Below are 16,325 nucleotides of genomic sequence, written 5' to 3' on the forward strand. Positions count from 1 at the left end.
GGGTGACACCTCCTACGGGTTTTGTGAAATTAAATGCGTATTGAGCTGTTGCTCGGAACGAACCCAAAGGGTGGTGGGAGTCGTGTCCCGGGATCACTTGGGAGGTTCCCTAGGCTCTTCGGCTATGACTTTTAATCATATTGTTGATCTCGTCACGTTATAGGCCCTTGCTTGCAGAAAGGTACAGTCACTCGCGCTTGATTTTTGAATCTTCATTGTCTTCATGAGATTGACAAGGGGTGGTGAAAGATATAGCAGGAGGAGGTCTACATGGGGCAATTATCGAAAAGATTTTGCAGAGCAAAATTGACTATGAATCTTGTAATTTTATTCATGAGGGTAGAAGTAGTAAATTTTAGGCTCATTATATGGCTAAGCATGCAATAACATTATATGGTGTCTTCCACATTTGGTTGGGAGTGTCACATGATCTTGGAATGATGGATATGAACATCCCTGAGCAATAAAGTGAGGCAAAGTTTTAAGAAAAAACATGAAATTAAAAAATGCGAATAAAAATTAACTCTCGAGCAAGTGAATTTTCCAAAAGAAAAGGATGATGTTCGAAGTGAAAACATATAGTTAAAGTCATTGGCCCGGTAGTCCTTAGTTTTCTGATTTTATGTTCCGGTGATGACCTTTTTCCTGATATTGCTGGCCATAGTGGTTACCATGCATCCCACTTCACGATTCACGTGCAGTACTATCTAGTTGTCGCGGCTAGCTGGCGAATTAGCCCTTGTTGAAATTGTATCTATTATTGAAGTGTTCCACTGGACTTTCTCTCGTTTCCTCCTCTAACTCTAGGCGGTTAGGGCAAAACTTTTTCTCCGGACTTCATCAGCCAGCCTGTATATTCGTCTCCCCTTTGCATACCGCTCTAGCGCTGTGTGGAAGTTGTAGGATGGCTGAATATTGTGTTATTGTGTTGCATTAATCTGACCCTCATGGGGTATATGTACGAGCACATATGAGGGAGAGAGACTTGGAGCGCAAGACAAGATATTGCATGTTAAAACTAATTCTATCTCTATCTTCTTATTTCTAACTCAAATGTTATTGTACTTCTAAAACGCCAAATCTATGTAAGGGTTCAACGGCAACGACTGTGGCTCCACGGCGTTGGTCTTAGGGGCATGTGCATGAAGACTTCCCGGCTGTCATCGACAAGGTTGAGCCGACTACGTTAAAGAAGCCGCGACATCGGCGCGTCAATGACTCATTCTGGCGGCAGTCGGTGGTATCGAAATCTAGTTGTGTTTTTTATTATGTTTGAGATCCTTTGTGTTTTCAATAAACTTTTATAATAGACCTGATTCTTTCCGCAAGAAGAAAGCAGTATTATCAAACATTCATGTGGGGTCGTAATATCCGTGTGCTCCTGATTATAAATAGACATGACATTATGAAGGTATTTAATAGGTTGCATCGTCTTTAGGCTATTTGCATTTGTGACTGAGTTGGGCCTAGTTGAGGAAATACATGTCAAAAATCATGTTCTACACATATATTTGTAGGTTGCATATAGGTTGGCTGCACTAGGGAATCAATTTTCCCCTGACGTTCGGCAGCCTACGTTGGGCCGGGTTGAGGCACTACGTGATGTTTGGTTGTATACACTGGGCCCAATTAAGAATTAACAACCTCGGATTTGAACGTCATGTTTGGTTGGATGCCGGCACCCCGGCTCAGAGCAACCGGTTTATCTTGCATTGCCAGTCCAGAGACCAAGTCTTCTGGCAACATACAACAACATGACACAAAAACAACCGCTTTATTGATGCTAGCGGATTACACGGGTCTGATATTACATCGAGATAAGAGGCCAAGCGGCACACACGGTGCGGTTGAACAATATGTACATTATTTTGTGAACATAAAGGGGCCTTGGTTACACGAACTACGCGGCAGCGGAAGAACGACGAAGTGGAACTCCATAGCACAGGACACCGACGTGGACACGGCCTAGATGCAGGAAGCTCTCCGATGCGAAACGACTTGCCTGAAAATTGGCATGACACGTCAGGTCAGTACATTGAATGTACTTGCAAGCTCACAACAAACATAAGCATAATGACAAATAATACCATGACCATTAATCAGATTAATGCAATGCAAGTAATGCTACTAATGCGGTGAAACCAACATGTGCACCGAGTCCCACGGACTCGCTTACCAGACTTGTTACCTCGTAACCAAACGATGCTCATACCAGCATCACAACTGAAACCAATCACTTACGATCAGCTCATGATCTCCAGAATCATCAGTGCCATTAACAGTTATTTAGTGCGCAAGATTAATTATAAAAGTTGATCCATGGTGTGACTTACTTCCGAGTTGTGCCCATAACCGAGGACGCGGCTATCGATAGATTTAATACACTCTGCAGAGGTAGTGCACTTTACCCACACCACGGAATCCACGGCCTCGCCCTCCCATTCGGGTGGACCACGACATTCCGACGAAACCCTCCCTTTGTCATGACACTCCCCCGGCCACTCCGACAAACTCCCTCTCAGGGCTATGTCCTGGGTGGCCCCGTGTCTACCAAAGACACCAACGGCCACCGTCGTGGCAAAACGGTCCCAAAAGGGGACAAGGTACCATAAAAACAAACGGGCACACAAGGTTATGTCTGCTTACTGGGCCAGGGTATGCATGCCCATAACCTTCCGTCGTTGGAGGCACCGGCGAGAGGCACAACAAAGGGTCGAATCAAGACCTCCCACAAGGTAAATGTGGTCGCACTGAGAAAACCTGATTCAGTGGCACCATGACTTGATCAACGTCATATTCAAGTGGACTTATTAACAGGTTTAACATGAAAAAAATTAAACTACCAAGTCAAGCGATGCCATGATTATGCAACTAATCAACATGCAAAGCATACAACTCCCATGTACGGATCAAACTTATCAACATAACTTTCTTGCACTACTCATGATTAAACTTTACTGGTTCTCACTCAACTTTTATTATTATGCAATATTTTTACTAACTCATAATTTTTATGAAGATATCACTTAACAAAAGAACTAGCATTATTTACCATAACAATACCACTAAGGCAAAAATTTATTCTACTAGACCAAACTAGTCCAAGATTTCAACCAGTAACTTAAACAAGCATTTCAAGAATGACAAAGTAACTAGCAAGCAATCATACTTATTTAACAAATTTTTAAATGCATATAAGAACTCATATTTAAGTAGAAACAATCATAGATATTGAAATGACACCATCCAAATGCTGGTGTGGCTTGCCTTAGTGCAGAGGAGGGTCACACTCCTCCTGGTTATCTTCAAGGCAAGATCCTCCTTCTGAAAATAATTAAAAACCACAACACAAAATATCAAAAACCATTCTGATAATCACCAGAAATTCTAGACAGCAAGGAAAATTCCACATTTTGGTGTGATGCTAGAGCTTTCTGAAACAAACACAATGCAAAAAGAATCAACTCATTTGGACTTAGGAGCTAGGAGTTATTAGTGGTCAAAGTTGTGGTCAAAGATTTGAATTATTTTGAATAAATCAGAAAACCTGGGGGGTGACGTCGATGGCGTAAAGCTAGGATACACCTCCACTCGTACCGCTTCAGGTGCGAGTGGTGAGGCTGACATCGGGCCCTACCGGTCAGGAGAGAGGGGGGAGAGAGGAAACAGAGCGCGGCGGCGCTCCGCCGGATCTTACATCGGCGACGAGTGGGTTTTGGGCAAAACCAGAGGGATAGAAGTGGAGAGGGGGTCGGGTCGCACCTGCTCATTCCCGTGGCTTGTCGGGGGATGGCCGGAGTTTCTCGCAATCAAGCTCGCAAACGGCGGTGGCGGACAAGTCTTGCCGGAGAGGAAGAAGACAATGACGAGGGGTGACTTCAGGGGCTCAGTTGTGTTCAGGCGACACCAGAGGATCCCCAACGACGCACCTGAGAGGTTGATAGGGCTAGAGGGGCTCTGGAGTGGGGTGGTTGGGCTGTGGGGATTGCCGGCGAGCTCTGGTCGAGGTCGACGGCCAGAGGCCTGCCCGACTGGGCTACGGCTTCTCTACGCGGTTGTGGTGGTTGGGTGGTGCGGTGTGAGGCTACGTAGCGGAGGGAATGGCTCTATATATAGCCGGAGCGAGAAAGGGGTATGTGGCGCCGCCGGAGTTCTCTGGAGACCAGCGAACAGTGACGAAAGGCACTAGAGGGAAGGGGCAAAGGCTCAGTGTGTAGGTGGGAGCTGTCCACACTCGTGGACGAGCACAGGAGGCAAGGGGAGAAAACAAGTGCACGTGCTCGCTGCGGCGTCTCCGGCGTCGGCGAGCGCCGGGGAGGGGTCAAAGTTGATGATTCGAGGCCGGTGGTGTGGTGCGGCAGTCGTCGGCAAGCTCTGGCTCAAGCACGCGCCGAACAGAGGCGTTGGCGCTACCCAGAGCGTGTCGAACGCATGCCAGACCCAGTGTCCACACGCGGTCACTGCCCTGGCATGGTCAAAATGATGCCCATGACTGGCCAAACCTTGTCTGGGCTAAAGTCCATGCAGTGATAGGTCTAGAGAAGTTGAGGACTCATCGCCAAGCCGACCAGATGTGACTCAACCATCTTGGCAAGTTTCTGGACAGAAACTTGGCTGCTACGTTTGGATAGCTTCTAGATGGCCATTAGGGCTGATCTCTTGGGGTTAAGGTTTTCTTAGGAGGGTGAAGAGGCTCAAGAAAAATCAGGGCCAAAGGATCAAGGAAAAATGCACTTGCTGTACAAAGTGCAATTTTGGACCAGAAGAGAAATTATTTTCTATAACAAAATTATTACAAAAATTCATGCAATATTTTTGCTTGGGAAGGTGGGCCATGGTTCAAAGAATATTCAGGAATTATTTCAGAATTTTTTGAGTGATAGAAATGGGGGTTGCTTTGGAGCACTAGTTTCTGAAATAGGCTTAAGAAGAGAAAATGAATATTTTTCTTTTAGGAAAAATATTCATTTGGTTATTTTGGGGGTTTTCAGAGAAATGAGATAGAAGGAGAAGTAGATAGGTCACTTGGGTGAAAGTCAAGGGCATGCCCAAGTAACAAGTCCATTTGAATTGATTCCAAAACTCAAATCCAATGCAAAGGCAAAACCATGTCCGGAAAAAGAGAGAAAGCAAAATCCAGGTTGTCACAAACCTCCCCACTTATGATGAATCTCGTCCTTGAGATTCGGTTGCTTGGGAAAACCATTCTGGGTAGGCAATCCTTAAAAATTCCTCTCTTTCCCAGGTTGCCTCTTCCTTGGTGTGATGTTCCCACTGAACCTTGTAAAATCTTAGCACTTTGTTGCGAGTGACTCTTTCTGTCTCATCCAATATTCTGATTGGCTTTTCCTCATACGTCAAATCCTTAGCCAATTCTATCTCGGCCATATCAGTCCTTTTCTCCGGTGGTGCGATACATCTCCTTAGCTGTGAGACATGAAACACACTGTGTACCTTTGACAATTTGGGTGGCAATTCCAATTGATATGCAATTGTTCTAACTTTGGCCATGACTGGAAACAGACCGATATATCTGGGTGCCAATTTTCCTCGGGTCTAAAACCTATTAACTCCTTTCATAGGGGTGACTCGGAGATAGACGTGTTCTCCGGGTTCGAAGCTGATTTGCCGATGTTTGGCGTCATAGTAACTCTTCTGTCGAGATTTGGCCAACCGCAGTCTGTCTCGGATTTCCTTGACTTGGTTCTTAGCTTCGAGCATCAAATCAGTTCCGAAAATATGACTGTCCCCAGTTTGAGACCAATTCAGCGGAGTGCAGCACTTACGGCCATACAGAGCTTCAAAAGGTGACATCTTCAAGCTGGTCTAGAAACTGTTGTTGTAGGAAAACTCGGCGTATGGTAGACAGTCTTCCCACTTGGGCCCTTGGGTCAATGCACATGCCCGGAGCATATCCTTGAGTATTTGGTTTACTCGCTCAGTTTGTCCATCTGTGTGGGGATGATAAGTCGTGCTGTATTTTAGAGCAGTTCCCAAGGCTTGATGTAGTCGGGACCAAAATGTTGAAGTGAAGAGAGATCCTCTATCCGAAGTGATAGTCTTTGGTACTCCATACAGACTGACGATTCGGGACACATACAATTGTGCAAGTTGATCGGCACGGTAGGTGGTCCGGTTGGGAACAAAATGTGCCACCTTCGTTAAGGTGTCCACTATGACCATATTGCGTCATTTCCGTGGTGAGTCCTTGGTAAACCGGTGATGAAATCCATGCAGGCATCGTCCCATTTCCATTGGGATGCAGGTAACGGTTGAAGGAGTCCGGCGGGTTTTTGGTGTTCCGCCTTTACCTTGTTGCATATATCACAACAAGCCACAAAGTAAGCGATGTCGTTCTTCATTCCATTCCACCAGAATACCTGACGAAGGTCTTCGTACATTTTAGTGCCACCTGGGTGAATCGAGTATGACGATTCATGTGCTTCTGTCAATATTTTCTTCCTTGGACCTTCTTGACTGGGTACGCAAATCCTTCCTCGGAATCTCAGCGTACCTTGCTGATCTCTAGAGAAATCATGTGTCTGTCCTGCTTGCATACGCTTGGCATATAATTGCAATGATTTGTCATTTGCTTGAGCGCTACGAATTTCTTCTTCGAGGGTAGGAGCAACTTCCAACATACTGGCAAGACTGACATCCATGATTACCAAATTAAGCCGGACAATTTCTTCACAAAGCTCAGGAGGCAAAGATTCCCTTAGAGCATTTAGGTTGGCCGGTTTGCGGCTGAGAGCGTCAGCAACCACATTAGCTTTGCCCGGGTGATAATTAATACCGAGGTCGTAATCCTTCACCAACTCGAGCCATCTTCGCTGATGAAGGTTAAAATCGGGCCGAGTGGATATATACTTGAGACTCTTGTGGTCGGTAAATATCTGGCACCTCTTTCCAATGAGATAATGTCTCCAAATCTTCAGAACATGCACCACCGCAGCCAATTGCAAATCATGAGTGGGATAATTTCCCTCGTGTGGCCATAGTTGTCGGGATGCATAAGCAACAACCTTGCCATCTTGCATACGTATGCAGCCAAGGCCTTTACTGGAGGCGTCACAGTAGACATCAAAACTGCGGTAGATGTCAGGAAGAGTCAATACTGGTGCAGATGTCAATCTAGTTTTTAGCTCCTTGAAACTCCATTTGCATTCCTTAGTCCATTCAAACTTCTTATCCTTCTTTAGTAGCTCTATCATGGGCTTGGCAATCTTGGAGAATCCTTCAATAAAATGGTGATAATATCTGGCTAGTCCAAGGAAACTTTGGATTTCTGAGACTGTCGTGGGTGCCGACCAATCAAGTACATCTTTTACCTTGCTTGGATCCACGGATATCCCTTCAGCCGAGAGAACATGTCCTAAAAATCCAACTTGCTTGAGCCAAAACTCACATTTGCTGAACTTGGCATAAAGCTGATGATCGCGGAGCCTCTACAAAACTGCTCGGAGGTGGTCCTTGTGTTCGTCTTTGCTTTTTGAGTAAATGAGGATGTCATCGATGAACACCACCACAAATTTGTCCAAGAAGTCCACAAACACCTTATTCATCATATGCATGAAGAAGGCTGGGGCGTTGGTGAGGCCGAATGACATAACGGTATACTCATAAAGACCATACCGAGTAGTGAACGCGGTCTTGGGAATATCTTCCTTCTTGATTTTGAGTTGATGATATCCAGTACTCAAATCAATTTTGGAGAATACTTTGGCCCCACTGAGTTGATCAAACAAATCATCAATCCTTGGTAGTGGATACTTATTTTTGATGGTGACGTCATTCAGCTGTCGGTAGTCTACGCACATCCGAAGACTGCCATCCTTTTTATCCACGAATATCACGGGTGATCCCCACGGTGAAGAGCTTGGGCAGATGTATCCTTTCTACAGCATCTCATCCAGTTGTTTCTTTAATTCCACCAATTCTGATGAAGGCAACCGATAGTATTTCTTGTGTATCGGTGTGGTTCCAGGCACCAAGTCAATTGCAAACTCCAGTTCTATGTCTGGCGGCATTCCTGGTAATTCTTCAGGAAATACATCGGGATACTCACTGACCACGGGAATCAATTCCACCTCTTCAGCCACGGCGGTGAAAACCATATCCTTCTTGGGTATGCTTTTGCGGGCATAAAAACTTGCAGTTCGACCCTCCTGATTTGCCATGGTAACTTCTTTGGTCGCATAGTTGATGCATACTTGGTATTGGGTCAACCAATTCATTCCCAGAATAATATCCAATTTGTCAGAATCGATGATTATCAGAGACATTGGAAACTTGACCCCCTTGATATCAATTTCCAGATTAGGGCATACCAGATTGCTTCTGAGCAAGGATCTCGGGGATTGTACCAACATATGTTTTCCCAAAATCAAGCAAGGAAATTTGTTTTGGGCAGCAAAACTCCGCGAAATAAAAGAGTGGGAAGCCCCAGAGTCAAATCAAATTATGGCAGGTATGTTATTCATAGGGAACATACTAATGACGACTTCCGGGTCTTCTTGGGCTTCATCAGCGGAGATATGATGGATTTGCCCTTGGATGGCACTCGGGCCAGGATATGTCTCCAGATAGTTGACTTGCGGATGGAATGGAGCTGCTAGCTTGCCGTTCTTGGGGTACTGTCTGGCGTAATGTCCGGTTTTCCCACAACTGAAACAGGAATTGTTGCGCTGACAATCTTCTCGTACCGGGCTGGTCACGATTGATGGGGAACGTAGCATAAATTCAAAATTTTCCTACGTGTCACCAAGATCTATATATGGAGTCATCTAGCAACAAGGGAGGAGTGGATCTACATACCCTTGTAGATCGCGCGCGGAAGCGTTCAAGAGAACGGGGTTGATGGAGTCGTACTCGTCGTGATCCAAATCACCGATGATCCTAGCGCCGAACGTACGGCACCTCCGCGTTCAACACACATATGGAGCAGCGACGTCTCCTCCTTATTGATCCAGCAAGGGGGGAGGAGAGGTTGATGGAGATCCAGCAGCACGACGACGTGGTGGTGGAAGTAGCGGGATTCCAACAGGGCTTCGCCAAGCGCTGCGGGAGGAGGGAGATGTGTCATGGGAGGGAGAGGGAGGCGCCAGGGCTTAGGTATGGTTTCCCTCCCTTCCCCCACTATATATAGGGCCAAGGGAGAGGGGGGGGCGCAGCCTTGGCCCTTCCTCCAAGGAAGGGTGCGGCCAGGGAGGAGTCCATCCTCCCCAAGGCACCTCGGAGGTGCCTTCCCCCTTTAGGACTCTTCCTTTCCTTATCTCTTGGCGCATGGGCCTCTTGGGGCTGGTGCCCTTGGCCCATACAGGCTAAGGCGCATACCCCTACAGCCCATGTGGCCCCCCGGGGTAGGTGGCCCCACCCAGTGGACCCCCGGGACCCTTCCGGTGGTCCCGGTACAATACCGGTGACCCCGAAACTTGTCCCGATGGCCGAAATAGCACTTCCTATATATAATTCTTTACCTCCGGACCATTCCGGAACTCCTCGTGACGTCCGGGATCTCATCCGGGACTCCGAACAACTTTCGGGTTACCGCATACTAATATCTCTATAACCCTAGCGTCACCGAACCTTAAGTGTGTAGACCCTACGGGTTCGGGAGACATGCAGACATGACCGAGATGACTCTCCGGTCAATAACCAACAGCGGGATCTGGATACCCATGTTGGCTCCCACATGTTCCACGATGATCTCATCGGATGAACCACGATGTCAAGGACTTAATCAATCCCGTATACAATTCCCTTTGTCTATCGGTACGATACTTGCCCGAGATTCGATCGTCGGTATCCCGATACCTTGTTCAATCTCGTTACCGGCAAGTCTCTTTACTCGTTTCGTAACACATCATCCCGTGATCAACTCCTTGATCACATTGTGCACATTATGATGATGTCCTACCGAGTGGGCCCAGAGATACCTCTCCGTTTACACGGAGTGACAAATCCCAGTCTCGATTCGTGCCAACCCAACAGACACTTTTGGATATACCTGTAGTGTACCTTTATAGCCACCCAGTTACGTTGTGACGTTTGGCACACCCAAAGCACTCCTACGGTATCCGGGAGTTGCACAATCTCATGGTCTAAGGAAATGATACTTGACATTAGAAAAGCTTTAGCATACGAACTACATGATCTTGTGCTAGGCTTAGGATTGGGTCTTTGTCCATCACATCATTCTCCTAATGATGTGATCCCGTTATCAATGACATCCAATGTCCATGGTCAGGAAACCATAACCATCTATTGATCAACAAGCTAGTCAACTAGAGGCTTACTAGGGACATGGTGTTGTCTATGTATCCACACATGTATCTGAGTTTCCTATCAATACAATTCTAGCATGGATAATAAACGATTATCATGAACAAGGAAATATAATAATAACTAATTTATTATTGCCTCTAGGGCATATTTCCAACAATCTCCCACTTGCACTAGAGTCAATAATCCAGTTCACATCGATATGTGATTAACACTCAAGGTCACATCCCCATGTGACTAACACCCAAAGAGTTTACTAGAGTCAATAATATAGTTCACATTACCATGTGATTAACACTCGATGAGTTCTGGGTTTGAACATGTTATGCTTGTGAGAGATGTTATAGTCAATGGGTCTGAATCTTTCAGATCCGTATGTACTTCGCAAATCTCTATGTCATCTTGTAGATGCAGCTACTACGCTATATTTGGTGCCATTTCAAATAACTGTTCTACTTGGAGCTATTCTAAATTGTTGCTCCATTATATGTATTCGGTATCTCTACTCAGAGCTATCCGGATAGGTGTTAAGCTTGCATCGACGTAACTCTTTACGTCGAACTCTTTATCACCTCCATAACCAAGAAACATATCCTTATTCCTCTAAGGATAATTTAGACCACTATCTGGTGATCTACTCCTAGATTACCTTTGTACCCTCTTGCCAGATATGTGGCAAGGCACACATCAGGTGCGGTACTCAGCATGGCATACCGTATAGAGCCTATGACAAAAGCATAGGGGACGACCTTCGTCCTTCCTCTTTCTTCTGCCGTGGTCGAGCTTTAAGTCTTAACTTCATACCTTACAACTCAGGCAAGAACTCCTTCTTTGACTGATCCATCTTGAACACCTTCAAGATCATGTCAAGGTATGTGCTCATTTGAAAGTACCATTAAGAATTTTGATCTATCCTTATAGATCTTGATGCTCAATGTTCAAGTAGCTTAATCCAGGCTTTCCATTGAAAAATACTTTCCAAATAACCCTATATGCTTTCCAGAAATTCTACATCATTTCTGATCCATAATATGTTAACAACATATACTCATCAGAAATTCTATAGTGCTCCCACTCACTTCTTTGGAAATACAAGTTTCTCATAAACTTTGTATAAACCCAAAATCTTTGATCATCTCATCAAAGCGTACATTCCAACTCCGAGATGCTTACTCCAGTCCTCAGAAGGATTGCTGGAGCTTTGCATACTTATTAGCATCTTTCAGGATTAACAAAACCTTCCGGTTGTATCACATACAACCTTTCCTCAAAAATCGTCGAGGAAACAATGGTTTTTGGCATCCTATCTGCAAGATTTCACAAATAATGCAGTAATTGCTAATATAATTCCAACAGACTCTTAGCATCGCTACGAGTGAGAAAGTCTCATCGTAGTCAACTCCTTGAACTTGTCGGAAAACATCTTAACGACAAGTCGAGCTTTCTTAATGGTGATACTTACCATCATTGTCCGTCTTCCTTTTAAAATCCATCTGTACTCAATAGCCTTACGACCATCGAGCCGTTCTACCAAAGTCTACACTTTGTTTTCATACATGGATCCTCTCTCGGATTTTATGGCCTCGAGCCATTTATCGGAATCCGGGCCCACCATCGCTTCTCCATAGCTCGTAGGTTCATTGTTGTCTAGCAACATGACTTCCAAGACAGGATTACGTACCACTCTGAAGTAGTACGCATCCTTGTCATCCCATGAGGTTTGGTAGTGACTTGATCTGAAGTTTCATGATCACTATCATAAGCTTCCACTTCAATTGGTGTAGGTGCCACAGGAACAACTCCTGTGCCCTGCCACACACTAGTTGAAGAGACGGTTCAATAACCTCATCAAGTCTCCACCATCCTCCCACTCAATTCTTTCGAGAGAAACTTTTCCTCGAGAAAGGACCCGATTCTATAAACAATCCCTTATTGCTTTCGGATCTGAGACAGGAGGTATACCCAACTGTTTTGGGTCTCCTATGAAGATGCATTTATCCGCTTTGGGTTCGAGCTTATCAGCCTGAAACTTTTTCACATAAGCGTCGCAGCCCCAAACTTCTAAGAAATGACAGCTTAGGTTTCTCTAAACCATAGTTCATATGGTGTCATCTCATCAGAATTACGTGGTGCCCTATTTAAAGTGAATGTGGTTGTCTTTAATGCCTAACCCATAAACTATCGTGGTAATTCGATAAGAGACATCATGGTATGCATCATATCCAATAGGGTGCAGTTATGATGTTCGGACACACCATCACACTATGGTGTTCCAGGCTGTATTAGTTGTGAAACAATTTCCACAATGTCTTAATTCTGTGCCAAACTCGTAATTCAGATATTCATCTCTATGATCATATCATAGATATTTTATCCTCTTGTCACGACGATCTTTCAACTTCACCCTGAAATTACTTGAACCTTTCAATAATTCAGACTCGTGATTCATCAAGTAAATATACTCAACATCTACTCGAATCATCTGTGAAGTAAGAACATAACGATATCCACTACATGCCTCAGCACTCATTGGATTGCACATATCAAAATGTATTACTTCCAACAAGTTGCTTTCTAGTTCCATTTTACTGAAAACGAGGCTTTCAGTCATCTTGCCCATGTGGTATGATTTGCATGTCTCAAGTGATTCAAAATCAAGTGAGTCCAAACAGTCCATTTGCATGGAGTTTCTTCATGCATATACACCAATAGACATGGTTCGCATGTCTCAAACCTTTCAAAAACAAGTGAGCCCAAAGATCCATCAACATGGAGCTTCTTCATGCGTTTTATACCGATATGACTTACGTGGCAGTGCCACAAGTAGGTGGTACTATCATTACTATCTTTTGGCATGAACATGTGTATCACTACGATCGAGATTCAATAAACCATTCATTTCAGGTGTAAGACCATTGAAGGTACTATTCAAATAAACAGAGTAACCATTATTCTCTTTAAATGAATAACCGTATTGCGATAGACATAATCCAATCATGTCTATGCTCAACGCAAACACCAATCTCGATGGTAGAGGGAGCGTACGATATTTGATCAACCTTGGAAATACTTCCAACACATATCGTCATCTCACCTTTAGCTAGTCTCCGTTTATTCCGTAGCTTTTATTTCGAGTTACTAACACTTAGCAACCGAACCGGTATCTAATACCCTGGTGCTACTAGGAGTACTAGTAAAGTACACATTAACATAATACATCCAATATACTTCTATCGACCTTGCCAGCCTTCTTATCTACCAAGTATCTAGGGTAATTCTACTCCAGTGGCTGTTCCCTTTATTACAGAAGCACTTAGTCTCGGGTTTGGGTTCAACCTTGGGTTTCTTCACTAGAGCAGCAGCTGATTTGCCGTTTCATGAAGCATCCCTTTTTGCCCTTGCCCTTCTTGAAACTAGTGGTTTCACCAACCATCAACAATTGATGCTCCTTCTTGATCTCTACTTTTGTGGTGTCGAACATCGCGAATATCTCAAGGATCATCATATATGTCCCTGATATATTATAGTTCATCACGAAGCTCAAGCAGCTTGGTGGTAATGACTTCAGAGAACCATCACTTATTTCATCTGGAAGATCAACTCCCACTCGATTCAAGCGATTGTTGTACTCAGACAATCTGAGCACAAGTTCAACAATTGAGCTTTTCTCCCTTAGTTTGCAGGCTAAGAAAATCGTTGGAGGTCTTATACCTCTTGACGTGGGCACGAGCCTGAAATCCCAATTTCAGCCCTCGAAATATCTCATATGTTTCACGACGTTTCAAAACGTCTTCGGTGCCTCAACTCTAAGCCGTTTAACTGAACTATCACGTATTTATCAAAATGTGTATGTCAGATGTTCGCAACATCCATAGACAACGTTCGAGGTTCAGCACAGTGAGCGGTGCATTAAGGACATAAGCCTTCTATGAAGCAATGAGGACAAACCTCAGTTTACGGACCTAGTCCGCATAATTACTATTATCAACTTTCAACTAAATTTTCTCTAGGAACATATCTAAACAGTAGAACTGAAGCGCGAGCTACGACATAATTTGCGAAGACCTTTTGACTATGTTCAGGATAATTAAGTTCATCTTGTGAACTCCCACTCAGATAGACATCCCTCTAGTCATCTAAGTGATTACATGATCCGAGTCAACTAGGCCGTGTCCGATCATCACGTGAGACGGACTAGTCATCATTGGTGAACATCTTCATGTTGATCGTATCTACCATACGACTCATGCTCGACCTTTCGGTCTCTTGTGTTCCGAGGCCATGTCTGTACATGCTAGTCTCGTCAAGTCAACCTAAGTGTTTCGCGTGTGTAAATCTGTCTTACACCCGTTGTATATGAACGTTAGAATCTAACACCCGATCATCATGGGGTGCTTCGAAACAACGAACTGTCGCAACGGTGCACAGTTAGGGGGAACACTTTCTTGAAATTATTATGAGGGATCATCTTATTTACTACCATCGTTCTAAGTAAACAAGATGCATAAACATGATAAACATCACATGCAATCAAATAGTGACATGATATGGCCATCATCACTTTGCTCCTCTTGATCTCCATCTTCGGGGCTCCATGATCATCATCGTCACCGGCATGACACCATGATCTCCATCATCATGATCTCTATCATCGTGTCTTCATGAAGTTGTCTCGTCAACTATTACTTCTACTACTACAGCTAACGGTTAGCAATAAAGTAAAGTAATTACATGACGTTTATGTTGACATGCAGGTCATAAATAAATTAAGACAACTCCTATGGCTCCTGCCGGTTGTCATACTCATCGACATGCAAGTTGTGATTCCTATTACAAGAACATGATCAATCTCATACATCACATATATCATTCATCACATCCTTTTGGCCATATCACATCACATAGCATACCCTGCAAAAACAAGTTAGACGTCCTCTAATTGTTGTTTACATGTTTTACGTGGCTGCTATGGGTTTCTAGCAAGAACGTTTCTTACCTACGCAAAAACCACAACGTGATATGCCAATTGCTATTTACCCTTCATAAGGACCCTTTTCATCGAATCCGATCCGACTAAAGTGGGAGAGACAGACACCCGCTAGCCACCTTATGCAACTAGTGCATGTCAGTCGGTGGAACCAGTCTCACGTAAGAGTACGTGTAAGGTCGGTCCAGGCCGCTTCATCCCACAATGCCACAGAATCAAGATTGGACTAGTAACGGTAAGCATATTGAACAAAATCAATGCCCACAACTACTTTGTGTTCTACTCGTGCATAGAAACTACGCATAGACCTAGCTCATGATGCCACTAATGGGGAACGTAGCATAAATTCAAAATTTTCCTACGTGTCACCAAGATCTATCTATGGAGTCATCTAGCAACGAGGGAGGAGTGGATCTACATACCCTTGTAGATCGCGCGCGGAAGCGTTCAAGAGAACGGGGTTGATGGAGTCGTACTCGTCGTGATCCAAATCACCGATGATCCTAGCGCCGAACGGACGGCACCTCCGCGTTCAACACACGTACGGAGCAGCGACGTCTCCTCCTTCTTGATCCAGCAAGGGGGGAGGAGAGGTTGATGGAGATCCAGCAGCACGACGGCGTGGTGGTGGAAGTAGCGGGATTCCAACAGGGCTTCGCCAAGCGCTGCGGGAGGAGGGAGATGTGTCATGGGAGGGAGAGGGAGGCGCTAGGGCTTAGGTATGGTTGCCCTCCCTTCCCCCCACTATATATAGGGCCAAGGGAGAGGGGGGGGGGGGGGCGCAGCCTTGGCCCTTCCTCCAAGGAAGGGTGCAGCCAGGGAGGAGTCCATCCTCCCCAAGGCACCTCGGAGGTGCCTTCCCGCTTTAGGACTCTTCCTTTCCTTATCTCTTGGCGCATGGGCCTCTTGGGGCTGGTGCACTTGGCCCATACAAGCCAAGGCGCATACCCCTACAGCCCATGTGCCCCCCCTGGGGTAGGTGGCCCCACCCGGTGGACCCCCGGGACCCTTCCGGTGGTCCCGGTACAATACCGGTGACCCCGAAACTTGTCCC

The sequence above is a fragment of the Triticum urartu genome, chromosome 2A (genome assembly GCF_056163025.1).
Source record: "Triticum urartu cultivar PI428250 chromosome 2A, HENAU_Tu73, whole genome shotgun sequence".
In the NCBI taxonomy this organism is placed as follows: domain Eukaryota; kingdom Viridiplantae; phylum Streptophyta; class Magnoliopsida; order Poales; family Poaceae; genus Triticum; species Triticum urartu.